Raw genomic sequence first — 27,562 nt, forward strand, 5'->3', positions numbered from 1 at the left:
TCCACATGACCAGTGGACCATCTGCAGGCATGCTGCCAAAGGCCTCCTGACTGCCATGCGTGGGCCAGCAAAAAACACAGAGCCGCCCCTGAATGGAACAAAACCAAAACAATGTTCAAGATTCCCATTAAATGAAATTTGGGGGGGGGGGGGAAATGAATTTGGCATTGACTGAGAAGCTTCATTTTGATATCAATGAAAGATTTCATTCTAATTTCAACCTTTTAAAACCTTTTTATGTTAAAAAAGATTTGTTTCAAAATGCAAAATCAAAGCGTTCTATTCTAAAAATGGTAGACATAACCAAAAAGCCTTAATTTCATTTTTTTCTAGATAAAATTTCATCAATACTGACACTTATTAAAGATGACATTATTCAGTGAAAAAACATTGACCAAAAAAAATTCTATCCAGCTGTAATTACAGCGGTCAAGACATTAGGCCTAAAAAAGAAGTGGCTTAATTTTATGAAATGTTCTATTGGCAGAAGTGGGGAGATGTTGATATGCTCTAGTGGTGTGGGTCAAAGGAACTCCACACTGAAGATGATGTCCACGTTCCTGGCCATAGTGACTGGGAGGATAGGAGTGTTGTTCACAGTGATGGAGACATGCGGGAGAGGGGAAGACCAAAAGCTCAACATGAGCAAAAGGGAGTTTAAGTTGCCAGCTGAATGACAAAGATTTGAAAGAGGTGAGACCGAATGGAGTCATTAGTAGAGAGGTAGATTTGAGAGTGGTCGGTGTGAACATGATATTTGAGGCCACGCCCAATGTCCTGTCTCCAGAAGTGGCCAGCACCAGTGGTGTCAGAAATAATGACAAAAAACCCAATACTGATATTTATGGGATAACCTGCCCCCAGAGAAAGTCTCTTCTTGACCTTCATTAGTAAATGGTTGCCGCCTTATGCTCTGAAGCATGAGGATTTACATCCCTTTCATAACTCTTGTTTATTTGAAACCTTATTAATACAACTCTGGATATTATGGTTATTTCTTTGAGAGTTGTGTCTACAGGCATCAACTGAGACTGGGGCTCCATCACGCTAGGCGCTGTACATACACAGAGAAAGAGACAGTCCCTGCCCCTAAGAGCTAACAATCTAAATAGATAAGGAAGAGATAGGACAAGGCTGGGAAGAGCAAAGAAAGAGAGTTCACATAGCAGGTCAGTAGCAGAGCCAGGAATAGAATTGAGGTCTCCTGACTGCCAGTGCCCTATCCACTAGACATCACTGCCTCCCCATTAGCCCTACAAAGGCCTGATCCTGGCCTCAATTATGTATTGTGGTAATGAGTTCCACAGGCAAATTATGCAAGGGGTGGAAGGAGGAGTCCAGTTCACCTTGAACACACCTTACTGGAAGAACAATTTTGCTGCTAAAAAAAGTTTGAAAAAAGACATAAAAAGATGTCTTTGTAAAGTACTAAGAAAGAAAGAAAGAAAGAAAGAGAAATCTGACTCTGGGAATCAGAGAGAGAAAGGGGTATAGGCAGAAGAATTATCTTCTGGTAGTTGTCAGAGCCCCATGCAGTGCTGTGGGTTGACCAGAATCCTGATTATTCAGCACTTGTCCATTGTCTGCTTTGACATTTCAGCTGTTCCCAGGCAAGCAGCTGATCTGCTGGTCCTGAGGTGCATCATTTCTCCATCCCCTCAGACAGTCCCTCCCTTATTCCCAGGGCAGTACCGCTGCTGCTGCTGCTGGCAATATTGACAGGCTCAAGGATTGCTCATTCCCCACAGTCCCACAAGGTAAATTAAAAAAAGGAAGAGTCAAAGCTATGTCTGGCCGCGCTCGCACTCAGGGAGTCCCAACTCAATACATCTTGGTTACTTGGAAAAGATGCTTATTAATAAGCCAGCAAGGCACAGTTAGTTCAGTGGGCTGTGGGGTCACCCATTTAGGGGATAATTTATTTTGCAAACCTACTGTTGTATTGGATTCCTGCAACTCTACAAACACCAGACAGCTGGCATCCCTGGTGCCCACTCTGTGCATGGAACAAATGAGAAAGACACAAGGTGGGGGATTTGCTCTACCTGCAGCCGTCTTGTAATTAATCAGACGTCTAAAAAGAGAGGGAATGGTGCTGGAGGGACTGAATTAGGGGGAACGCTTATTAAAAGGTACTAGGTATCTGTCTCCTGTCTAAACGATAATGAAGGGAAGTGTGATGATATGATGACCAGCTACAGGTATCTGAGGGCATGAATGCCAAGCGGAGAGAAGAAGTGCCCAAGGCAGGAGCTAGAAGAAATGGGATGAAAATAAGTAAAGAAAATTCATTCTGAAATCCAGCCAATATTATTTAATCATGAGGACTTTTAGACTGTGTAAGCCCCAGAATACTCAATGCTACCAAGGAACCGTCCTGTAGCCTCAAGTACTGTCATGAGGTAAAGAGGCAAGCTATGCAAAAGAATGGGGTCAGAGGAATATTTCCTGTACTGTGAGGACAGACAGAAAGACATGCTTTAAGCAGCAACTAGAGAACTTCCTAAGCAGGAACTTCCCATCTTCCTGTGTTTATTACCCTCCCTTAGTCCTCTCTGGTAGCTGTGGAGGACCAGAAATTCTATAACCACTTCATATCTCCCATTCTTAATAAAAGATTAAAACAAATTATAAACCAATATATACATACACACACCTCCCAACAATTCAAAGTAAGCTATTTCCACTAATATGCCGCCTTATCAATTGTATTTAAATGGTTCTGAGCAGTATTCTGAAAGTCCAGTTTTTGAGGCGAGATGACAGCTATTCTAGACTGTGTTCTCACTTCTGTTTAATTTGTTCATGGAGTTCCCTGTGGAGAGGCCTCAGTTCCTGACAGAGTACCTGTCGGCCCCAGATCCTTTCTTTGTAGTGTTGGGAAATATTGACAACGAGCCCAACTCCTCCAGAGAAGGCCTTTTGGAGTTGTCATTAAGTTGGATCTGAGAGTTTTGTGTCAAGCTCTGAACAGTCCCAAATGTCTGGTGCTTTTGAGCCAAACTTGGCTCACGGGTCTCAGTTCAGGTAGTGCTGGCCACTGAAGTTTGAGTCCCGCCACATTTTTATTTCAGCATTGTATTTTCGAAATTCCTTCAGGTCAGACCACTTAGGTTGAAGCTGCATCATTGCCACAGGTGCTTTTGGATTCACAAAGACTGAATTGATGCAGGATTCATTCAGTAGGTGGTTTCACCCAGCTCAATTCCTAATATCTGCCCTCCTCTGGCATTTTACCCCCCTGCACTAAACTGCCTAGCTGTCATCTTAATGCTTCAGTCCTCAGTCCAACAACCCAGCTGCCCTGGAGCCCTCACATACCAGCATGTCACTGGCAAGCACCATGGAAGCTCTCAGCCCCAAGAACTGTCCACATGGAAGTTCTCAATTGCCACCAAATGTAAGTGCCCCAACATCCAGCTCTGTGGTGTAAACCCTCTGGTATTGATTCTCCAGCTGGGAGAGGAGGCTGTTATTACTCACTCTGTCCTCCCTGAGCTTCTTCCCCGTACACTCAGCTTTGTCTCTCTCACATTGGCAGAGGGGGAAGAGAATTCACGTAGCTTCACAGAGATTTCTTCATATCAGGATTATGTGATTACAAGAGCTGGGATAAATTTCAGATAACAAATCTGACTGAGATATGGCAATTTCACATGAGCATCTTCAACTATGAAAATAGAGGCCCTGGCTGAACCAAATCCTGGCCCACATCCTGCAATCACTTGCACACATAAGAAAATTCATGCATGAAGTATTCTCATTACATACATGATTTGCACATAATGTAAAGTTACTCATGTGCATAAATGTTTGCAGGATGAGGGCTGAAATTTGGTATCGTATTAGTATAGTTATTAAGGAAAGCTTGGACATACGAGCCCTATTTGAAATCCAGGTGCAAGAAAAGTCAAGTGTAAAAAAAAAAAATCTATGGAATTTTACCCAGTGTGAAGTTCTGCACCTATCCTAACTTCAAAGTGACATGGACTAATTTATAATGATGAGTCAGGGCCTTATCAATGGGCAAAAGTCTTCTGCTTTCATATAACTCTCAAGCAGTTATGCAAATAACTGATTTTTCATTCATTGGCCATACCAAAAAAAAATAAGAAAAAAGTCATTTCTGCTCGGTCTGAAAAGTTTTTCACTTTTTTCGTGAACCAAAATTGTTGAATTCTTTTATTTGGGTTCAATGTTTTGTTTGAGGGTTTTAAAAAAAATTTTAAAACATAAAATGGAAGTCAAATTTCTCAATAAAAAGTTATTTTGAACTGAAAAATCAAAGCATTTTGTCTCAAGAATAGCAAAATGGAATGTTTCTATTTTTTGGAATTTTGGGGAGGACAAAACAATTTGATGAATTCAACATGCATTTGTGAAATGTTTTGATTAGCCCAAAACTGCATTTTTCAACCTTTCCGCCAAAAATTTTCACTTGGCTGTACTTCCAAGGCAAAGCAGGAAACACTGATCCAGGAGCCTGTGCTGTTTCACTGACTTTGTTTTCACTGGAACAAATGCTTGCTATAGATTTGATCCTCTTCTCTGGCCGATGTAAACCCAGAAAGAGAAGTTAGGGAAGCATTGACTGCCACAAATGACCACAGGAAGTTGATTGCGTGAGAACAGCTAGATGATGCCTGCACAGTGCTCTGCAGGAAAGGTTAACTCCTCCAAGATCCTTGCCAAAAATTGACCAAGAGCATGTTTTTTAAAAAGACATCTGTTTTGTCTTTAATGACTCCAAAGTTTGGAAGAATGATGTCCCTTGTTGAGAGATTTGAGGCCAAAAAAGTGACCTGCATTTTAAAGTCACAGGAACACAAAAGGACATAACTATCTCAAAAATTGGTTGTCACATAATCTTGGAATCATGAACTGAGGGCAAACCAGTGCTGTGAGGAAAGAATCAGCATTTGTGTTAAAATTCATGACAATACTGGGACTCACAAAGAGTTTCCTGAATACCCATATCAGAGACTAAGAAGACTCCAGGAATCAGAATGAACCACACTCAGTTCTCTTATTTGCAGAAATATTCCAGAACCAGTTTTTCCACTCTTGGTCAGCTCTGTTCCCCAGGACACAGGTATAGTAGTCATCAGAAAGCCAAACATGACTCCAAGCATCAGGAGAGACAATTTCCCGCCCAGCGGTGAGTAGGTCATGTGTGGAGAGTCAGAGGATTGCTGGTTGTGTGGGGCCATAATGGAATTCCTAGGGCATGCACTGAAAACGGAGCAAATAGCGAAAATACTGTAGGACCCTGGACAGGGAAAAATCTTCTGGCTAGATAAGGAGGCAAGAGCTCTGGTATTGCATTGGCAGAGTTGTTGGAGAGCCCAGCAGTGCATCTCATTCCTAACCTGCAGCATTTGTGCAATGCACCAGGCAACTTTGCCAATGTGGTCCACTTCGCCCATGGTGATCTTCAGCTATTCCACTGCAGGGCCTCTGCTGAAGTGTGGCTGCCACTCCTGCTGGACTGACCGTGGGGCAGTTCCGAGATGTGGACAAGTGCCCAACAGAGACAAGGCTGGTGCCTACTGAAGTTCATTTCAAAGGAGGCACATCGCTGGAGTCCAAAGCATGGCACACTCACTCTACTGTGCCATCAAAGGGAACTTTTCAAAGAAAAATGTGTAGATGTGTGGCGACAAAATAATTTCCTGAAGAGCTGAAAAAAATCCAGGCTCCTGAACTCCAAGCCCTGGAGTGTCCATAGAGATCATTCATTAACTAAGGTGAGATGGTATAACCTGGACACCAGGACTCCTGGGTTCAGTTCTGAGCTTGGTCACTATCATCAGTGTGATCTTGGGCGAATCATTTAACCCCTCTGTGCCACAGATTAGTCACCAGCAAAATGGAGAGAATACTCACCATGGTGCAGTTTAACTAATGAATGTCTGTTATGTTCTTTGTGATTCTCTGATAAAAGGCATAACATCTTATTCTAGTTTAACATAAATATTCTATGCCACTTACAGCCAGCTTCCCAATTTTGTTCATTCTCCCTCAGCTGCACAGAACTCCTCTGCAGAATGAAATGCGTTCAAATCGCGGAGGCTGTAATTTTCATGACACCACCGCCCGCCTCATTTCTCTCCTGTCCTTTCAGTTTCATGAAGGTTAGAGGCATTCTTCCTCAGCGATTGTCAAATTGTTATCTCGTGTGGAACCAGCTACTCGAGCTCTACTCAGAATATTTTATGCAGATTCTTCCTTTGTGTTGTAAGGCTCATCAGTAACCAACCTGCTACGGACGCAGAGACATCTCACATGTTTGTTTCATTTGAGTTTACCTTATTCATTCTCTCCGCTTTCCTCTGCCTCCAGCCTTGTAGCTTGGAATATTTGCTGTGTTAACAGGCTCCGGCATTTCCTGCTTGGACGTGAGGCTGCTATGTTTTCCTGCTCTCTTTCCCCCCTTCCTGTCTCACTCCAGTTCAACAGAAGGAGAATCTGATGTTGCGCTCCATCAATATTCAAGCCTTTTATTTTGTATAGGAAACACAGGCACACAAAGTATCCTCGAGCTGGTCTGCTGTAACAGAGATCTCAGTCCTGTTCTCTGGCCTCGGCCTAATTCACAGAGAAAGAGAAGGGGATTTCACGCTGAGAGACAGCCTGTAAGAGGGCAGCTTTTTGTCATGCCCACTTCACAATTCCTTACTGTAGCAGGGCCAGGTCAAGAGTCTCTTGGCCCTCTTTGGGCCCATTTCATTGGGGTCTTCCAAGGTACTTTTCCTCCCCATTCCTGCTCATAATTCAAATGGCATGTAGCTGCTTTATAAAAATACATACAACTCCTGTGCATTAGAGGCTGACCGGGGACAGGGCAGGGAGGGTATGGGACAGGTTGTCTGGGGCAGAAAGGCATGGGGACAGGTGAGCTAGTGGGAGGGGGATGTAGGAACAGGGAAAAGCAGCAGCAGTGTCTGGGAGCCCAGCCCCAGTCAGATGCAACAAGCAGCAGCAGGGAGAAGGGGAAGCCTGTAGAAGTGGGCAGCAGACAGAAGGCGAGGGAGAGCCTTGGGAGGAAGGCCCCAGCTGGGGTTGCAGGTCAAACAGCTGGCAGCCAAGAGGAACACTGAATCCCTTTCCCAAACCAGCATCCCATCTTGTGCCAGCTGCATATCTCACTAGGTGGGTAGCATGGCAGTGCCAGGTGGGTTCCTGGCAGGGTCTGGGGAGCAAGCAGGTGTGGGTCGAGGAGGAACAATCCAGGCTCTGGTGGGATTTCTCATCCACACTGCCGGTGTGAGGTATGGGGAGAAGTAAAGTGTGCGCATGGGCAGAGTTGTACCTTTCCACCTCCCTGCCAGTGCCCTCCCACCCCAAATGCAGGACCAGCCCTGATCACAGTTCTTTATCTTCCTTTATAAAAGGCTTTGTGAATTTGCTTCTTGCGATACCTAGGGGCCAATAGCACTGTCTAACACCAGGTTCAGCGCAGACCAGGACTCAGAGCCAATCTACACTACAAAATTAAGTTGACCTAAATTATGTCAACATAGAGCCACTATAATAATTGAATCGGTTTTACACATCCACACTATGCAGCTTGTGTTTGGCAGTGTCCTTGCACTGATTTGTCAGTGTGGGGCATTGTAGAACAGCTTCCAAAAGGCGGCAACAGCTGATGTAAGCAACAGTGTCTACACTGACACTGCGTTGACCTAACTACATCAACCTAAGCACTATGCCTCTCCTGGAGGTGGAGTTATTAAGTCAGTGTAGCAGACGAGTTACATCAGTGGGAGCGACATTGTAGTGTAGATGCTTCCAGAGTTGGGTCGATGTAGGCTGCCTTGCGTCGACCTACCTCTGTAGTGTAGACCAGACCTCAGAAACTTCATCACACATCTCTGCCAATGCACCACAGTCCTGCCTACAGCAACCCACTATTCCAAGGTCAGCCCTTGAAAAACACTGCTAAGCACATTACTGAGCTGCAGGACCTCAGCGCTGTCCCACAAAACCCTCCACTGTGCCTCTCTAGTTGGCCCTCATTGCTGCAGTATCTGAACACTATTTACCTTCTCAATACCCCTGGCAGGCATGGAAACAGCACACCCATTTTAAAGTTAGGGAACTAAGGTACAGAGAGATTTGCCAACTGCATACAGCAAAGCCTGTGGTGGAGCAGAGATTCAACTATGGGTCTCTCAAGTTGCAGGGAAGCACCCTAGCCACTAGGCCAGCCAGCTTCTTGCTCTACATCTTTGAAAAAAGCACCTCAATCCTAACCCACATGACCCTCTACAATTCCAAGACTGGCCCCTCCAGCCCTTTAAGGCATATCAGCTGTAGTCGGTGTGGGGTAAAACAATACTATATTTTGCATTTGCATGGTGCTTTTCATGCAAGGAGTCTCTAAGTGAATGGTAAACAATATTTCACAATCCTAAATACTGCACAGATTATCTTTATGGAATGAGGATCATAGGGTTCATATAGAACGGGAGCTTTTCAGGGAAGTGACGTACAGCAGGGGACATCACCTACATTTGGATAAGGTTTTACTGTATGTCCTACCGCACAGATACCACCACTAAAATGCAGCCTCCTCTAGCGGGGAGAGAGGCAAGGCAACAGCAGAGAGACCGCATTCTGGACAAAACAGCAAACAGACAGTGGTTTCACTCACTTCTATTTCTGACACAAAGCAAGTCCCACCTAAGCTTTCCCTCCTCTTGTCTTTGTGTTGATAGACATTCTGAATTCAAACTGGATCCATGTTCTACAATATACATGCCACTGGTATTGTACAATGTTTTTGTTTGGCTCTCTCTTTGCCTAGATCCTACCACACAGTGCAAGCAGCCCCTTCCCCAACTCTGGGGGTGGGGGACAGAGATCCTTGCTGCGCTTCCCCTCAGACACTCGTCTGATCCAGCAATTGAATCCAGCATCCCATCCTCTCCCTGCCTGGAGAAACAACCCTCTCCTGCTCCTAACGAGAGTTCTACATCTTGGAGCTCAAGCGATAGCAGCCTGGACTGAAGGTTCAAGGCTCAAACCCTTTTGATTATTGATGAGGTGGAAAGAGGAAGTGTTGCAGTTGCACATAAAAGAAAGAGGTGAAAACAAATAGAAAAAATGTGAAATTATGCCTCCAAAAAACCTATGTTAAAAGATTATTCATGTTGCAAGGTCCAGCACTTAAAAGTTGTGCACGTGCATGATCATTTCTTTAATGACATGATCATATACTATTTTTTCCACAGGACCCCCCACCTCATTCTGTGCACAGGATGGATGGACATTCATGGTAGCAGAATAAAGGTCATGCAGGAAAACCTTAATACTGGAACTTCCTAACTTTTGAGGGCTTGACTTTTCAGCCTTAAAAATGGTCTTTTCACATAATAATTATCAATATGATGGCACAGCCTAGAGGCCTTAACTGAGATCAGTTAACCCCACTGTGCTAGGTACTGTACATGCCCATAGTAAGAGACTACCATAAAGAGCTGGCAATCTAAAATGACAAAAGTTGGAAGTGGAATCAGAGATGTGATGGTCACTCAACACGTCAGTAGGAAAGCCACAATGGAACCCAGGCACTATGGGACTCTATACTGTCTTATACATCGGCAGCGAATTTTTCGACTAAGTGCTGATTATAATGCCAGGATTTCAGTGGGGGAAAGAAAATACCTGGATTCTTCAGACTGCAGCAGTGGCAGCTAGAAAAAATATTTTTTTATTTGTGAGAGGGGTATGGAGAGAGAGAATAAAGAGGAAGCCCTGTGCTAACATTTTCTCAAGTCTCTTCACTATTACAGCCCATTAAATAGAATACAACTGAGAGCCTCCATTTACATGGCTAAGGGATTAAAAGAAGCATACCCAAAGGCCTGCGATTTCCCCAGGGACTCTGATTTTTAACTAGAGATGGGCCCAGGCAGCAAAGGTCAGATCCGGATCCTAAGTGGGGTGGGGGAGGGCTTTGTTTTTTGGCTCTTGCCCACATCAAGTGTTAGCACAGATTTAGCCTCTCAGTGGGTGCTCCTTGGGGGTGGAATTTTCAAAAGCACTTGGCCTGTCTTTGTCCCACTGAAGCCAATGGTAGACTCCCACTAACGTGAGGAGCAGAGTTAGGCCAGTGCTGAGCACTTCTGAAAATATCTAGATTCCCCAGCAGAAAACTTTCATGAAATGTTGTTCATATCCATAATGTCAGCAGGACATAAGTACAAGAAAACGGCCATACTGGGTCAGACCAATGGTCTATCTAGCCCAGTATCCTGTCTTCCAATAGTGGCCAATGCCAGATGCTTCAGACGGAATGAACAGAACAGGACTGTTATCAAGTGATCCTCCCTTGTCCTCCGGTACCAGAACCTGGCAGTCAGAGGCTTAGGAACACCCAGAGCATTGGGGTTGCATCCCTGATCATCTTAGCTAATAGCCATTGATGGACCTATCCTCCAGGAACGTACCTAGTTCTTTTTTGAACCCAGTTATAGTTTTGGCCTTCACAACATCCCCTAGCAAAGAGTTCCACAGGCAGACTGTGGCATGTCTGAAGAAGTACTTCCTTATGTTTGTTTTAAACCTGCTCCCCTTAATTTTAGCAGGTGACCCCTGGTTCTTATGTTATATGAAGGGGTAAATAACACTTCATTATTCACTGTCTCCACACCGTTCATGATTTTATAGACTGCTATCATATCTCCCCTTAGTTGTCTCGTTTCCAAGCTGAACAGTCCCAGTGTTTTTAATCTTTCCTCATGTGGAAGCTGTTCTATGTCCTAAATCCTTCTTGTTGCCTTCTCTGGACCTTTTCCATTTTTATTTATTTATTTATTTGAGATGAGGTGACCAGAACTGAAGCCAGCACTCAAGGTGTGGGCATACCATGGATTAATATATTGGCGTTATGATATTTACCGTCTTGTTATATATCCCTTTCCTAATGATCCCTAAAATTCTGTTAGCTTTTTTGACTGCCACTGCACATTGTGGATAGTTCACTGAAAACAGCTGCTCAATGATTCCAAGATCTCTTTCCTGAGGGTAACAATTAATTTAGACCCCATCATTTTGTATGTATAGTTGGGATTATGTTTTCCAATGTGCATTACTTTGCATTAATCAATATTGAATTTCATCTGCCATTTTGTTGCCCAGTCACCCAGTTTTGTGAGCTCTCTTTGTAACGCTTCTTAGTCTGCTTTGAACTTCACTATCTTGCATAATTTCGTATCATCTGTAAACTTTGCCACCTCACTATTCTCCTCGTTTTTCCAGGTCATGTATGAATATGTTGAACATCACTGGCCCCAGCACATTTTGCTCAGAAACACCACTATTTACCTCTCTCCATTCGGAAAACTAACAATGTACTGCTACCCTTTGTTTCCTAGCTTTTATCAGTTACTGATCCATGAGAGGACCTCCCCTGTCATCCTCGTGACTGCTTTAGACTGACAGTAAAGGAATTTTACTGAGCCACTTGTCTTTTCCCAGTGATAATCCCAATGTGTTCTACAATGTCTCCATGTTTGCTGACACTTTTCCAAGCTCCGGGTCTCCAGCCTTCCAACCCTCTAGACTGATCTGTCCATAAACCAGGGTGCCCGAGATGACCAAAGCCACGAAAGAAGACACTTAGTGACTGTCCTATTGAAAATTAAATATATTTTAGCACAAATGATTATTAATCCAAGCATTTGTCCTGTAATTGCTATTCATGATCTGTTATCCTCCTGTTAGTGAAGCATGAGACACAGAAACAATATGACAATAACACACCTCAAAGAGCTAAAGAGAGCAGTTAGCCCCTCACTATTGGCTGGAAATTTGCTGGGGTTACTATTTGGTGGATACTAATATATCCATGTGTCAAACACAAAAATGATTTATGAATGGGGGAAAAAAGGGCTAAATTCACAGTGCTATTATATGTAATACAATTTGAACTGTTCTAATGCACAGGGAATAAACGATGATGTTTTTAATAGAAACACCGGATTTAGGGGCAGGCAATCCAGGTGATTGCCTGGGGTGCTGGGCTTGTGGGGTTCTGGGCTCAGGGTATGTCACAGGGTGCACCACTCACCACCAGTCTGGCACCTCTTTCTGGTACTCTGGGGATTAGCTTGAGGCCAACATCCCCCATCTCTGTGGTTTGCATCTTGTCACTGTCTCTGCTGTCCATCTGCAGCCTCTCTCTTGTAGCCTCAGGAACCGCAGTGTCCTTTTTGTGGCTCGGCCCTCCAGCTGTGTCGCTGTCCATGTTCCCCCATTCTGGGGGGAGGTTTAGCTCCTAAGAAGTCCTAGGCAGTCTTCCTGCTCACTGGCTGTGCCACTCGCCCAGTGACTGGTAGGGAAACCTGGGCCTGCCCTCTTCTCTGGGTTCCAGACCAGAGACCGTCATCTCAGAAGTCTGGGCCTTCTCTCTCTGGCCTCAGTGCTCTATCCCTGGGCTGCTTCCTACTACTGGTTCCCCTTTTCTTGCTAGGCCTACCAGTTCCCAAAAGCCTCCTCCCTCTTCTCAGGGTGTGACTGTCATTTGCAGTCTCCACTCACTGCTCTCTTTCTCCTGGGAATGTCTGCCTTTTCCCAGAGTCTCCTTCTGCTTCAGCTCCTGGGCTTTATAGGCTCCACCTATTCCTGTCCAGCTGAGCTTACTTAATCAACTGCCTAACGGGTTAATTGACCCATCTGGCCTGCATTACCTTGTGGGATTTAGTCAATCCATCACTGGGTGCTGTTTTTGTTGTTAGCGACAAAAGGGAAAACAGAATGTTTGAAGTAAAATGTTTCAGGTATTCCATATATGGATTCATCTTCACTAACCTCCTAGAATGTTCTGGACCTTTGTAGAATCTCATGGAACCTTCCAAATTTTCTGAGAACAATATTTTCCTCAAACCTCCTAGAATGTTGTCAGCCATGCCCTCATGGGTATATAAGGGGTGGGGTGTCACCAGTCAGTCAGTGATATATAAGAACGAAGTGAAGTGAAGTAGAAGCTCAGCTGCAATATTGTGAACCTTGTTTTATTGTGTAATTTTGAAAGGGTACTTGTGTTTTAAGTCTTGAAGAGTGTACGTAGAGACTAATAAAGGACATATTTAATGACATGCCAGAGATATCTATCAAACCCCTACCTACACAACAATATAAAAGAAATACCATTGAACAAGCATGGCAAAAGAAGGGATGACTTTCTAAGACTGAGGAACAGAGACTCTTGCTCTCCCTAATACTGTCTGTTTTCCCTTGTAGAAAATAAAAGATGTCCCCAAAGAAGCCTTCAGGAGCTCAGTTTAGGAAGCGAAAAGCTCAGTTACAATAGGTTTGCAGCAAGGGGTAAATTTAAGGGAAAATATCTGAAACAGAACAACGTAGAGTGAGTTTTAGGCAGTAGCAATCATCTGAGTGCAGAAAAAATTGAGGAGCAAGGCATAAATGATAGCAGTCTTATTACTAACGAATTAGCACATTTATTTGAAGATAAGGAAAGGAAATGGTCAGAAAGTGATGGAGAATTGTCCAGTTTTCCTGGCAGCATAAAAGAGAGTGATGATAAAGAAGAATGTGGCTCACACAAAAGGAGAGTAATGAAAAAGAAAAATCTGGTTTACAAAGAAACAATAAAGAAGAATCGGCCTTGCATATTGACAGAAACAGCAGTGAGTAAAACTGCACACCACAAATTGATACATCAGATCCTGCTTTATGGCCAGAGATCCTAAACTCTGCTGATATTGTTTGTACAATTTTGAATGGGCCAGGCAAAATTGAGGGTATGATGTTTCCAGTAAATGAGCAGAAGTGACACTTCTCAAAGTTGCACTGCGAAAGAATGCTCAAGAATGGTGAGAAACTGAATTGGCATTGGCTAGTTTACTTGATATCAACTGACAAAGTTTTCTGGTTTTGTTGCAAAATATTTGACAAGAATGCCAAATCATTGCTTGGGCTTTCAGGGTGCAATTTCTGGCATAACTTAGCTGATGCTGTGAAGCAACATGAAAAGTCACCCAGCCATTTTACAGCCTACTCCAAATAGATGGAGGTTGAGTCCAAGCTCTAGCTGAATAAATGCAAAGATGCAGAAACCCAGTGCATTATTAATATAGAAACCCAACACTGGAGGAATGTGCTCCAGCATCTGATCTCAATTATCCTCTTCCTTGCAAAGAATAATTTGACTTGGGCTCATAGGCTAAGTTGTTCATTGAATAAAATGGTAATTTCCTCAGGTTGGTAGAGCTCCATGGGAAATACAAAGATGTCATGTGTGAACATTTATGTGGAGTAGTTCGTAAAGAAGCTATGGACCATTACTGCAGAAAAAAAATCAAAACAAATTGATTGACCTTATGACAAAGTAGGTGCTTGATAACATATTGATGGGTCTTGGCAAAGCAAAGTACTGCGCCATAATAATGGACTGCATTCCTGACATTAGACGAGTGAAAAGATGTCATTTACAGTAAGATTTGTTGACAATGAGCATGGTTGAATCCAAGTAAAGGAACACTATCTGCTTCCGGTCTGTGGATGACTCTACTGGAAGAGACCTAACAGAACTACTTCTGAACATTTTGAATAAGAATAAAAAAGCATGTCAGGACTGCCGTGGCCAAGGCTATGACTACAGCGTGAACATGAAGAGAAAAAACAATGACATCCAGGCAAGGATCCTTGTGCTGAATCCAAGAGATTTCTTTGTGCCTTTTGGCTGCCATTCCCTCCACCTGGTTGTGTCAAATGCAGTGTCATCTTCTTTAGATTCAGTGTCTCTCTTTGGAGTACATGTGTTTTCGGCATCAAGTATCAGGTAGAAGAATCTCATGGAAAATGTTACAAATCTGACTCTGAAGCCGCTAAGTGACACTAACTGGAAGAGCCACACTGACAGCATAAGGCCAGTGAAGTACCAAGTGACTGAGGTTTACAACGCCCTGATGGAACTGGTGCAGTCAAGTAAACCCAAGGCTGGAATCTGACATAAGGCACAAAGCCTAACAAAGCAGATCATTGACTTCAAATTTCTGGCCTCAGTTGTGGTTTGGCACAATATCTGGTTCCAATTAAATGTTGTGATCAAAGCATTACGAACTCAGTTGATGAATGTCACGACTGCTACTACTTTGATGAGAAGCTGCCTTGACTTCATTGTGGCCTACAGAGGCAATGGATTTGAAAATGCCATCACTGCTCCCGTAGAAATGGCGGACAAAGTAGGAGTTGAACCTGTCCTCAAGGAAACTTGTATTCATTTGAAGAAGATACAGTTTGGTTATGAGGGCAGAGATGAGGTGATGGGACGCTCAGAAGAAAAATTCAAGAGGGAGGTTTTTTTTGCTTGCTCGTTGACACTGCTTGAGTGTCCATTGAAGAAGCACCATGAAAAGACTTGGGGGAGTTGTATGACCATAGTAAGCTGCCAGCAGACAGGAAAACACTCCTGAACAATTGTACAGACCTTCACCATATGGAATGGAATCGGAAATGTTCAGACATCAATGACAGAGTGACCAGATGTCCCAATTTTATAGGGACAGTCCTGATTTTTGGGTCTTTTTCTTATATAGGATCCCTATTACCCTCCACCCCCATCCTGATTTTTCACACTTGCTGTCTGGTCACCCTAATCAATGATAAAGACCTCTATGTTGAATTAGACAACATCACCACATTTTGCAACACAGGAAGCACTCTCCACTCTGAGTTCTCCAATTCATTCATGGTGCAGAGCTGAAGGACACTGTCATGGTATAATTCCCCACTCTGAACCTTAGCGTCCAAAAGATGAGGTACCAGCATGAATTCCTCTAAGCTTAATTACCAGCTTAGAACCTGTAGCGCTGCCACCAACCAGGAATTCCAGTGCCTGGTACACTCTGGTCCTCCCAAGACCTTGCCCGGGGAACCCCAAGACCCAGACCCTCTGGATCTTAACACAAGGAAAGTAAACCCTTTCCCCCACCATTGCCTCTCCCAGGCTTCCCCTCCCTGGGTTACCCTGGAAGATCACTGTGATTCAAACTCCTTGAATCTTAAACAAAGAGGAAAATGCACCTTCCTCCTTCCTTCTCTCTCCCCCTCCCAGACTCTCCCTGAGAGAGACAGTAATCCTAACACAGAGAGAAATTAGCCTCTCTCTCCCCCTTCCCTCCTTTCTCCCCACCAATTCCCTGGTGAATCCAGACCCTGTCCCCTGGGGTCTCACACCAGAATTAAAAAACAATCAGGTTCTTAAACAAGAAACTTTTAATTAAAAGAGAGAAAAACAGTAAAAAATATATTTGTAAATTTAAAATGGAATAGCTACAGGGTCTTTCAGCTATAGACACTGGGAATACCCTCCCAGCCTAAGTATACAAGTACAAATTAAAATCCTTTCAGCAAAATACAAATTTGAACTCCTCCCAGCCAAATACACATTTGCAAATAAAGAAAACAAACATAAGCCTAGCTTGCCTTATTTACCTAATCTTACTATTTTTGAACTTATAAGAGCCTGTATTGGAGAGACTGGAGAGAAACCTGGTTGCACGTCTGGTCCCTCTGAGCCCCCAGAGTGAACAACCACCAAACACTAACAGCACACACACAGACATCCCTCCCTCAAGATTTGAAAGTATCCTGTCCCCTGATTGGTCCTCTGGTCAGGTGACAGCCAGGCTCACTGATCTTGTTAACCCTTTACAGGCAAAGGGATATGAAGTACTTCTATTCTATTAACTCCTACTTATCTGTTTATGACAGACACTTTGCCTAATGCGTGGATGCTTTGAGGATTTTGTTCAGGCAGTCGGTCACAGTCGTGAGTGGCGAGGGCAACTTTTCAAATCTCAGGCTCATTAAAACATATCTTTGATCGACAATGGCTGACGAGAGACTCACATTGCTTGTTATTTTATTGCTTGAAAATGCCATTGGCCAGTCTTTGATCTCTGACACTGTGCTTCTGTTCATGAGGGCAAAAGCGAGAAAAGCGACCTTTTGAACTAAAGGACTAGCGTTAACATACTATAAAGATGTCCCCTACTGTAGCACTATTTAATACTGGTCCACCCAATCTTGGTGCCCTGTTCAATTGCTTGATGTTAGTACATTTCAGTTATTCTTAAAATTTTAAAGTTTCTATAAGCTTACAGGAAACATTTTTTTTTAAATTTGGTTATATATGGCATGAATAAATACAGATTTACAGATCCTAGTGTGCAAATTTATCGTCTTATATGACAGGGATAAATCATGCATGCAAATCATGTATCAAAGTCATTAAATGGGTTACAAATGCAATAAAAAAATTAGGTATTCAAAAGTTTAACAAATGAAGGGGGGTGCCGAAGACACTCCTGGGGTGCCATTTGGTCTAGGGCTGGCCCTGCTTAATAAAGATGGCTGAACCTCAAAAGCTTTACAGTTCAGATAAGCAACCAATGCTTCTGAAGTGTATTTGAAATTCATCCAAACCATCTAAAACTCTTGGGTCTTCAAAACTAGCCTGCACAGCTCACAAGGTGAGGTTCTCACAAGATTCTTGATACTTTCTGCTTTCAATTGGACTGGAAATGTCACTGAATAGTTATTCAAAACCCTGATGTACATCACAATAAAAAATAAGCAAAACCAAGAAATGAATCAAATATTTTCAAGCCTCAAAAATGACTCATTTAGGGTTTTGAGGAAAGAATGATGAGGGAGTTGTGAAGGTGAGATAGTTCAAATTAAAAACCAATTGAAGGCAATATATTTGTATACAGTGAGCAATTGGACTGTGAGACTCATTGCCACAGGCAATTGTTGAAGCCAAGAACTCAGCAAGATTCGTAGAGAGATTGGACATTGATGAGGATAACAAGAATATACATAGTTGGAATAGTATATACTGAAACACTTTTAGAAGGAATATAAACCTTAATTCTTCAGGGCTAGCGCCAGTCTCTCATCTTAGGGGTTAGGAGATTTGGCGGAGGACTGATTATCCCAGATGTGCTTACTCCTCTGAAGCATCTGGTGCCGACACTGCTGTAGACAGGACACTGCACCAGATGGTGCACAGGTCTGATCCAGTCTGGCAATTCCTGTGTTCCTATCTTCTGTGTACACAAACTTTATGGACCCTCATCTGTCATATTACCAGCACCCATCGTTAAAGGAGGGCAAGTTTGAATACAGATCCAGATCTGAATTTTGGAGCTGAGGCCTACTTCTGTGATGGCTCAAACCAAATGCCTATGACTGCCCATAATCTCTAGTGTAAAATCAGCTCAGGAACCACATAGTATAGTGGAGCTTTGCCTTGTTTGTAACCCAAATCTTGATTGCCCAGTGCCAGAATCCTGCTTCTACAATAAAAACAGAGGCTTTTTTCAGTGCGTGGGGACATGGCTAATTTAAAACAATTAAGCGACAGCTAATTAAAATCAGCTCCATGTCCCAGAAAGGCGATGGGCCAGGTACTCAGTATGAGAGTTTGGCTCTGTGGAACAGCATCTTGTTCAAGCCCCTAATCCCGCAGTGGAGTTGGATGGGCCCATCCTGTGTGGGTATCTAGAGAGGCCGATCTGTTTCACAGCATCAGCCTTTCCTGTCCTGCTTCTCCTGCCCAGCTCGGCAGTGCAACATACCTGAGGAGCCGGCTGTGCTTTATGAAGTCTAAAATTTCAACTGGTTGTGTCTTTCCATGCAAACTCATTAGCCACTATTTACACCCACTGCAGCTGTGAAGAGAGAGGTTCTGAACTCTGGCATTCTACAGTAGGCTTTGTTTCTCATTTACATTTGCATATTAAAGTGTTTGCCTGAAATAGGCTATTGAAATTAATTCAGGATTAATTGGTGTCTTTATCTCATTAGGACAATCTAATTTAAGGATGATGAAATTGTTTAGCCTCCCGTTTGCATAATTAGATTGCTTTGAATTGCTGTCATTATTGGCTCTTTAGCATCATCTGTAGGCCTCAAACAGACAAGAGCTTCAACCTCATAAAGACCAATCATGTGTTACAGCAGAGCCTTGTTAACCCCTTCTAACCCAAACAGACTTGAATAAACAGTCACACAACAGAATGGACTTTCCCATGAGAAGCAAAACTCACGGGTCTCCTCACCCTATGTAATCATATTTCTCTTCCCTCTATTTACATAGTTGGGTTTGGGATGTACCGTTATTAAGAGCAGCCCCAGTGAAAGCTAAGTCAGCACCCCTAAAGGATCAGCTATCAGAAAGAAGGATTCCCAGGCATTTTTCTTTAGTCTGACCTCCCAGCAGGAGAAGCACTGGAGTTCATACTAGTCTTTTTGTTTGTTCATTTTGCTGTCATCTGACCTCAGACCAATAGAGGTACTAGAGGCTGTCTTGGGATTGACCAAGACAGCCCCAGAGGACAGTTATTCCAATGCTACAGGGAAGCTGCAAAGTGTAACCTCTCCATTACAGGAAATCATTTGTCACTGGAAGGGCTGAATGAAGATGAAGGTTGGTTCCGTGGTTAGAGCACTAACCAGGGACTCAGAAGACCCACGTTCAATTCCCTGCTCTACCACAAACTTCCTGGGTGGCCTTGGGCAAGTCATGTAGGCCCAAGTCCTCAGTGGGATTTAGGTAACTAAAATCATGGGAGTTAGGAGCCTAACCACCTTAGAGGATGTGGGCCTAAGTCTCTCTGGCCTAGATTGTCTAAGAAAGTTAGGCACCTAACTACCTTTGAGGAGATGGGTTCCCCATCTTCAAAAGGGGGATAGTAGCATTTCCCTACCCCAGAATGTGAGATGCGGCAGTAATGGGGCCTATATAAGTATCTAGAATAGACAGAATGCCAAACGATGCTGTTCACTTTCACACCGTCTTCCGATTGGTTTTCAGAAACAAATACGAACATCAAAGCATTCAGAATGGTGTTTTTGACCAAGCAAGGCCTCTCTGAACTGAAAGGGATAATCCATCCTTCCTCTCCGGTTTCCTTGAGGGGAATGGGGCAGCTCAGACATGAAGATATCGGACTGCAAAGCTCCTATTCACAAATTCTGCTGTCTGAACAAGGAAGGAGGTGGCGAGTTCTAATTCTAGGAGGGGAGGCCTTGGAGCAGGTAACAACATTATTAAAGAAAAAGAGCACCAAGGAGGGAACATTAAAGCAATGCATTTAAAGGGAAAGTACAAAGCTAAAGGGGAAGCTGAAGTAAGCCCAGGTTTCTGTGCTGGATGGCCTATTAGTCAGGTTGGGGGTGGAGTCAGACTTGATTCTGTGCTAACTATTTAAAAACATATTTCCCCTTGTACAAGAGTTCACCAGGGCTCAATCCTCTCCAGTGCAGTGGGGAGCCACACTGGCTCACTACACCGATAGTTCCGGGGCTTTGTCCGGCCAGACGGGTCTCCCTCGGTGGCCCGTGCTATGGCGTAGGCCAAAATGCGGTTAGTCTGGCCCCGGCTCAGGTGGGGCAACAAACACTGAGTCAGGAGGCTCAGGCCCTTCGGCAGGGCCAAGCGGTAGCAATAGTTTTAAGCCCCAGCCCTAGGTCAGGGAAGGCAACAACCACTGAGTCAGGAGGCTCCGGCCCTCAGGCAGGGCTGAGCAGTAATAATAGTTTAAGCCCAGCCCTAGGGCAGGGCAGGGCACCAAGCGCTGAGTCAGGGTGCTCAGACCCTCAGGCAGGGCTGAGCAGTAATAATAGGCTCCGGCCTCCTCAGGCCAGGGACACAGGGAGTCTGCCACCCCAGAGTTGGGTGGCAAGGGGGACGCAGGCCCTCCCACTCCACTGCAGCCCAGCCTGGGGCCCTAGCAGCAGCTGAAGATCCACTGCCTAGTCAGTGGGGATCCTGGCAGCAACACACCGACATAGGCTCTGGTAGTGCTGCAGCCAGACTGGGGTTGGCTGCCCCTGGGCCACTTCCACATTCCCCCTCGGGCCCTACCTGGTTCCTGGTGTTGGCCTCTGGGGGGTCCAGGAGCATGGGTTCATCGGGACAGAGGTTGGTCAGCAGGTCCAGCAACTCCTTTGGATAACAGGCACAGGGTAGGTCCAGCAGCTTCTCCGGGAAGCGGGCACCAGGTAGGCCCGGCAGCTCCTCAAAGTAGTGGGCACCGGGTAGGCCCGGCCATTCCGGGCAGCCGCCTCGGGCCGCAGGAGCTTCCCAGTCCCAGGCTCCCCTAGGGACATCTGCTCTCTCCGGCAGCTGGGCTCCTACTGAGCTCTGAGGGCCGGCCTTTATAGTTCCGGGTCACCGCCTGACCCTGTGAGGGGCGGGCTCAGAGTTCCCTAGCTCCGCCCACTCCAGTCTCCGGATGGTCTCTTCCTCTTCTGGGGCGGCAGGGAGCCACACCACCTCACTACACTCCTCCTCTTGAAATCTACCCGGCCCGCTTGGCTCACTCCAGCCATCCTTAGAACACATTTTGACACCACAGAGCTTCAGCTGATGTAAGTCAGTACAACTGAGTTAACTGCTATAGAGTTATGCTGGTTTATCTTGGCTTACAATCTGGCCTCAGAAATCTTGTGGGCTGCAATAAGACTTCTGACTTCTGTTAGTCACAGGACAATGTTTTTCAGGGCATTGCTAGCAAATCAGGTACTGCCAGTGGATTTCAAGGGTGGGGGGAGGGGAGACAATATATCTAGTAGTGGCTAGAGGTTCCAGTCAGGATCTGGGCACTGTTGTGCTGGGGTGTTGTATAGGTGCATAACAAAATGATACAAAAGTTTACAATATTAGTGTATGATGAAGCCAACAGCTAGATAGAAACAGAACTGGGGAGTGGGATTTTAAAGAATTAGAGACTTATTCCGGTGCTGAATTCACTCACAGCCTGGCTGGTGGGGATGCTCAGCACATAGATGAAACTGACTAGGTTCCATTTTAGCTTCTCAGTTCACTTCCAAAACAGCAAAGCACTGGGGCCCAGATCCTCAAGGGACTTAGGAGCCTAACCCCCATTGAAATCAATGCACATTATGTGCCTAAACCCCTTTAAGAATCTAGGACTAGCTCTTCCCCTCCCTGCCAATGCCCATGATTAGTATTATTGAGATTACACTAGCACCCAGAGGCCCCAGCGGAGACCAGAGGCCCTCCTGCAGCAGGTATTATGCACACACAGTGTGTGCCTGAGAGAGCTTGCAATCGAAAGCAGCAAGACGGACAAAGTGGCATTAGCCTCATGGGGAACGGAAGCACAAGATGACTTGCTCAGGAAGCCTGTCATGGAGGTGAAGACTGAGCCCAGCTCACTGTGTCTGTACCATATGGCTATCTTCTAATGGAATAGGCTGGATAGCGCTTACCTCCCCGTCATTCCCCATTGAAAGGGAAAAGGAAAAAAGAGATCATTCAGCCCCCTGAGCAGCCCATTGCCCAAGTACTTTGTAATAACACCGGTGAAGTAAAGAGGCCCTTGGCTTCACTATTACCGAAGGGGACTCCAGCTATTGGTTGTACCTTCTGCACCAGGCTGTGCTGACTTTTCAGCTGGCCATGTTGAGCACAGACCCATAGAAGTGGCTAAATCAAGTTGGTCAAAGGAAACTGGAGAGTCTCTGTAGGCATTGTGAGCAGCAGGAAAAGCTCAGGGGGATGGGGCTGGAATTGTCTCTTCACCAGTCAACATCTGATTGTTTCTGGGATGTTGTCAACTTCTCTTGGCTCAGCTGGCTGCGGAAGCCCAGCCTCTCATTCATGGGCTACTGATTTCTCAGCTGGGGGCCAAGTGTGAGCAGGCCTGCTTGGCAGTCAGTTCACATCAGGTAACATCTGGTTGGGTCTCATCACATTGCAAATTTATGACCCTGGAAACAACATGTTGAGGCTGCTCTGTGAAAAGAAGCGGGATGGAGCTATAAACCTGTGACCAGAGTGAGGGCAAGGGGAATGGGCTCTACTTCAGCTGAGAATTAGGCCCAGCTGGGAGTGCTTGCTATAGCTTTCCTGAGCTCTAGACTGAACAGAAAGAAAGGAGCACTTGGGAGATAAGGAGCCATGAAAAGAATACGCCATCTTCACAGGGGAGAAGGGATCTTAGACTCCATAGACTTTAAGGCCAGAAGGGACCATCATGATCATCTACTCTGACCTTCTGCACATTGCAGCCTGCAGAACCTCCCCCACTCACTCCTGTAATAGACCCATAACCTCCAGCTGAGTTACTGAAGTCCTCAAATAATGATGGAAAGACTTAAACTTACAGAGAATCCACCATTTGCACTAGTTTAAACCTGCAAGTGACCCGTGCCCCATGTTGCAGAGCTCTCTGCCAATCTGAGCCGGGGAAAAATTCCTTCCTGACCCCAAGTATGGTGGTCAGTTGGACCCTGAGCTTGACCCACCAGCCAGACAGCAGGAAAGAATTCTCTGTAGTAACTCTCTTCAGAGCAAGAGAATGGACTAACAAGGGAATAGATATGTATCTATAGTTTATCTAAGCCTCATGTGTTTCCAAAACTGATTATTATTAGGATTATGGGAGTGCCTAGAGGCCAGGGCTCCACTGTGCTAGGGGCTGTACAAACATATAAGAGGCTTGCCCCAGCTCTGAAGAGCTTACCATCTACATATAAGACTATAGATAACAGTCGCACACCGCAAACAGACAGGGAATACAAGGGAACAATGAGATGATACTTCACACTAAGCAGTGGTCTGAGCTAATCAGCTGCTGAACCACTGTCAAGTACGTAGTAAGCATCAGGGCAGAGAAGAGTTCTAAATACAGCTAATCAGAAAAAGGATTTCCCACTCTGTGAAAAAATTTGAGATTGATTTTTTAAATTATTTTATTATTTATTTATTTATTTTTGTTCAGAATTGGGACAGAAAGCCAAAGTTTTGAAGCTTTTTGTGAAACCAAATTTTAAAAAAACCCTATCATTTGCAGGCAACTGAAACACTTCATTTTGATTTCAACTCTTTTTATTAAGGGGTTTTTAATGATAAAATAAAGTTAATTTCCAAGCAAAAAGTAATTTTGAAACAAAACAAATCAAAACTTTTTGTTCTGAAAATGTCAAAACATTTTGCAAACATTTTATCCAATTTTTCTTTTAAATTTCATTAAAATCAATGATTTGTGAAAAATTTTGGTTTCATTGAAACACCATTTCCTGACAGAAAACTGTTTCACTGAAAGTTTTCCAACCAGCTCTAGTTTTAAGGAGGGATTATGAAATCTCCCACAAATTGATTTTTCACATGTTTCTACATGTTTCTAGTACATCGTATTCTTACTTGGGCTGGGGACCAGGGCTGGCTTTAGGAACTGCGGGGCCCGATTCAAACACCCGGCGGCAGTCCGGGTCTTTGGTGGCACTTTGGTGGCGGGGGGTCCTTCACTTGCTCCTGGCCCTCTGTGGCATTGAAGGACCCCCTCCCCAAAATGACACCAAAGACGGGGAGCAAGTGAAGGACCCCACCACCACCAAAGTGCCTCTGAAGACCCGGACCGCCGCCGGGTGAGCAACAAAAATTTAAAAGGCGCCTAAAGCATGGGGCCCTCTTAGGCGCGGGCACGGGGCCGTCTTCGGGCAGGGCCCGATTCCGGGGAACCGGGGGAATCGGCCTAAAGCTGGCCCTGCTGGGGACCTCTAGAGAACAGACTTGCTTAGAGTATTTTGGCATTTCTGATTCTGATCACGGCAGTAACCAAGAAGTACAGAAGTGAACAAATCGTGAAAACAAACAGAAATATTTTGAACCTCGGGAAACATTTGTGTTGGTAAATAACAAGGTATAAAAGCAGAAAGACCTTGAGAGCACCACTGGGCCCACTGGGTTGCTGGAAAAGCTAAAGTCTCAAAGGTATTAGATAGATTAACTCCCACTGAAACTAATGGGTGTTAGCAAGGGTGAAAGTAACTGAAAGAACTTACTGGTACGCCGGAGTCCTGCGTGGGGGGGCATGACCTCAACTGGAAGAGACAGAGCCTCAATCAGAAGAGGCGGAGCCTTTAATGATTTAAAGGCCCTGGGGCTTCAGCTGTGGCCTTTAAAGTGCCACTTGAGCCCCACTGCCAGAGCTCCGGCTGTAATTTAAAGGGCCTGGGGCTCCCTGCAGTGGCTGGAGCACCAGGCCTGGGGATTTAAAGGGCCCGGGGCTCCCCACAGCAGCAGGAGTCCTGGGCCTTTTAAATCCCTGTCCGACCCCGGCTGCTGGGCTCAGGTGGGGATTTAAAGGGCCAGAGGCTCTGGCCGCTGTAGGGAGCCCCAGGCCCTTTAAAGGGCTGCCTGAGCCCTGTTGCCGGAGCTCTGGCAGTGACTTAAAGGGCCCAGGGCTCCCTGCAGTGATCAGAGTACCGAGCCCTTTACATTCCCACCTGAGCCCAGCAGCTGGGCTCCGCTGGGGATGTAAAGAGCCCGGGGCTCCCCGCAGTGGCCAGAGCACTGGGCCATTTACATTCCTGCCTGAGTCCAGCACGCGGGCTCTGGTGGTGATTTAAAGGGCCAGAGGCTCCGGCCACTGTGGGCAGCCCCAGGACCTTTAAAGTGCCACCTGAGCCCCACTGTCAGAGCTCTGGCGGTGGAGCTTTAAAGGGCCCGAGGCTTCCCGCAGCGGCCAGAGCTCCAGGCCCTTTAAATCCCCACCCAAGCCCAGCTGCCGGAGCTCCGGTGGTGATTTAAAGGGCCCGGGGCTCCCCACAGTGGCTGGAGCCCTGGGCCCTTTAAATCAGCGCCGGGGAAGCCAGTCCAGTCCTGTATGGCGTACCAACTCTTACTGATACACTGTACCAGACCGTACCAGCTTACTTTCACCTCTGGGTGTTAGGTGCCTAAATACCTTTGAGGATCTGGATCTAAATCAGTGGTTTTCAACTGGAGGTCCGTGGATCTGCAGACAATGTCTAAGGTCCAGACCTCCATTCAAAATTTTTTAGGGGTCTGTAAATGAAAAGAGGTTGAAAACCACTGGTCTAAATGATGTAGTTGCACCGGAGAGGATGTTGGACTCCCCTGATTCCCTTCAGGTGGGGGTTACTTTGTAATCAGGGCTCTCTTATCCCCAGGATCTCCAGCCCATGTTCAAGCCAACCTCTTATATGCATCCTCACCCAGAATACAGCATTCAGTTCCGGACACCCCACCTGAAAAAAGATATAGCAGAAAGAGAAAGGGTCAAGGGACAGGAGATATGAGATATAGGCTTTCCACACAGAGAGATTGAAAAGATTAGGACTGTATAGTGCAGAGAGGAGATGAAAAGCAGGAAGATAACAAAGGTAAAAATACAATAATGAAAGATATAGAAAGGAAAATGGAGCACTCCTATTCACTCTCTCCTTAGTACCCAAGGGCAAGGGGAAAGCAAATGACATTTATAGGCAACTGATGTAAAGCTGATAGAAAGCCATACATTTTTGCACAGCAAGTAATCTACCCATTGTCACAAGGTAACAATGAGACTAAGAATTTAGTGGGTCCAGAAAATGATCGAGATTTCTATGGCTAATGTGAACATCCACAGGCCAGGTCTATGCTGAAAAATTAGGTCGACCCAATGATGTCACTCAGAGATGTGAAAAATCCATAGCAATGTAGTTAAGCCAACCTCGCCCCCGGTGTAGACAGCGCTAGATTGACAGAAGAATTCTTCTGTTGACCTAGCTACCACCTCTTGGGGAGGTGGATTACCAACAGCGAAGGGAGAATCCATCCTATTGGTGTGGGTAATGTCTACACTGAAGCACAACAAAAGTGCAAGCCCTCAGTCACATTAGATAGGAGGAAATGTTTATAAAGCATATAATATTCATGCTTCATGGCACATGCCAGCCACTGAGGCCAAATGTTTTAAAAAACATGGAGCTATACACGCTCAGCACTTCCTGTATCTCAGGCTCATGGTGTCTCGAGTTGACATGCCAAAAATGAAAGCATCCCTAGTCAGCGGCCACTTTGGAAAAGGTCTGTCTGCCTGGGGATAGAAAGCAATCTCTCCAATGGGCAGGTTATATCAGCATTGCCCACTTTAGGGCTTCCGGAACCTTCCTCTGAAGCAGCATTGGAGACATGGGACTGAAATAGCTGAGCCAGTATGGCAGCTATTGTCTTCCTGCTGCAGAAGCAGCAAGGGGTGGGGGAGGCAGTTCTATTCCCAATTCTGATCTGTCCTGTGCTCTTGTGCTTCTGTCTCCCTCCCCATCCTTTGTCTTCCTTGGTTTCTTAGGGCTTGCTTCTCATTTACACAAAGGCCTTTTACACTATGGTAAGTTCTTCAAGACACATCTTCCAATATGTGTCTGCACAGCATCCAGCACAATGGGGTCCTGATCTGAGCTGGAGTCTCTAGGTATTATTTCTCCTGCTAGATCCCCTAAAGCCATATAAGAACAGCCATACTGGGTCAGACCAAAGGTCCATCTAGCCCAATATCCTGTCTTCTGACAGCGGCCAATGCCAGGTGCTTCAGAGGGAATGAACAGAACAGGTAATTATCAAGTGATCCATCCTCTGTCACCCATTCCCTGCTTCTGGCAAAGAGAGGCTAGGGACAACATCCCTTCTCATCCTGGCTAATAGTTATTGATGTACCTATCCTCCATGAACTTATCTAGTTCTTTTTTGAACCCTGTTATAGTCTTGGCC

Source organism: Gopherus flavomarginatus, chromosome 7, assembly GCF_025201925.1.
Source record: "Gopherus flavomarginatus isolate rGopFla2 chromosome 7, rGopFla2.mat.asm, whole genome shotgun sequence".
NCBI lineage: Eukaryota > Metazoa > Chordata > Testudines > Testudinidae > Gopherus > Gopherus flavomarginatus.